This window comes from Eurypyga helias, unplaced genomic scaffold (assembly GCF_000690775.1).
Source record: "Eurypyga helias isolate BGI_N326 unplaced genomic scaffold, ASM69077v1 scaffold21627, whole genome shotgun sequence".
In the NCBI taxonomy this organism is placed as follows: domain Eukaryota; kingdom Metazoa; phylum Chordata; class Aves; order Eurypygiformes; family Eurypygidae; genus Eurypyga; species Eurypyga helias.
In genome coordinates this window covers 23,908-24,674 of record NW_010262800.1, presented here as the reverse complement: position 1 = coordinate 24,674, position 767 = coordinate 23,908, and the positions used below count along the sequence as shown (strand labels likewise).

The 767-nt window shown below is 62.2% G+C and overlaps 1 protein-coding gene across 1 annotated transcript in view; it reads right to left on the bottom strand.

Moving 5' to 3' along the window:
• CCNI (cyclin I) overlaps window positions 1-767 on the bottom strand; it is a 15,170-nt gene that overhangs the window by 5,588 nt on the left and 8,815 nt on the right. The window lies entirely within an intron of this gene.

Here is a 767-nt window from a genome sequence, read left to right as displayed (position 1 = left end):
GCCGGCGGGGAGATGGCGCGCCCGAGATGAGACCGCTGCGGAACGTGACCGAGCCAGCTGGGGAAGAGGTAAGGCAACTGGGGGCCGGGGACTTCACGCTGACGCGCGGTTGGTTTGGGCCCTCACGCGGGTGCAACCCAGGTGCAGCATGCCCAGCCTGTGCCCGTGGCAGGCGTACAGGGACGAACAGGAGCAGAGCCCAGCCGGGTTCTGACGGGTCTGCTGTTAAACAGCTTCTGGGCGTAACAGCGCTAAAATCCAACGGGCACGTGTACGTTCTACGTTCTGCTCAGTGCGGCAGGAGCGGGCAGCCTGTTGCTTCGATGGCCTGCACCTGCCTCTCTCCCCTTCACGTCCGTCCTACCTGATGTCAGCCTTAAGCTCTCGGTCTGTCCGGCTGGCGACAGAGCAGGTTGGCAGTGAGCTGCTTCCCCCAAAAGCCATCACCTCTGGCTCTATCTTCTCCCCCCATTTTTTCCCTTCATTTCCCTGGAGTAGCACACTTGCCAGGCCCAAACCTGGCCTCAAATGCGTTTCCTCCAGCTGGTTCCCCGCCAGCAGGTGCTCACAACAATTGTAGCTGGCACAAACGAGATGAAAGGCCGTTAAAACATCAGAGAGGCTGGGGTGAGCAGGGACTTCCCCTGGCTCTTCTGTCCGAAGGCACGGGGCCTGGGTTCCTGACTGCAGGCCAGTCGGCGCTCCCTTCGGCTCCACTGGCCAACGGAGGCGCAGGCAGGGGGTACCGTCTACAGCGGTGACCCCAA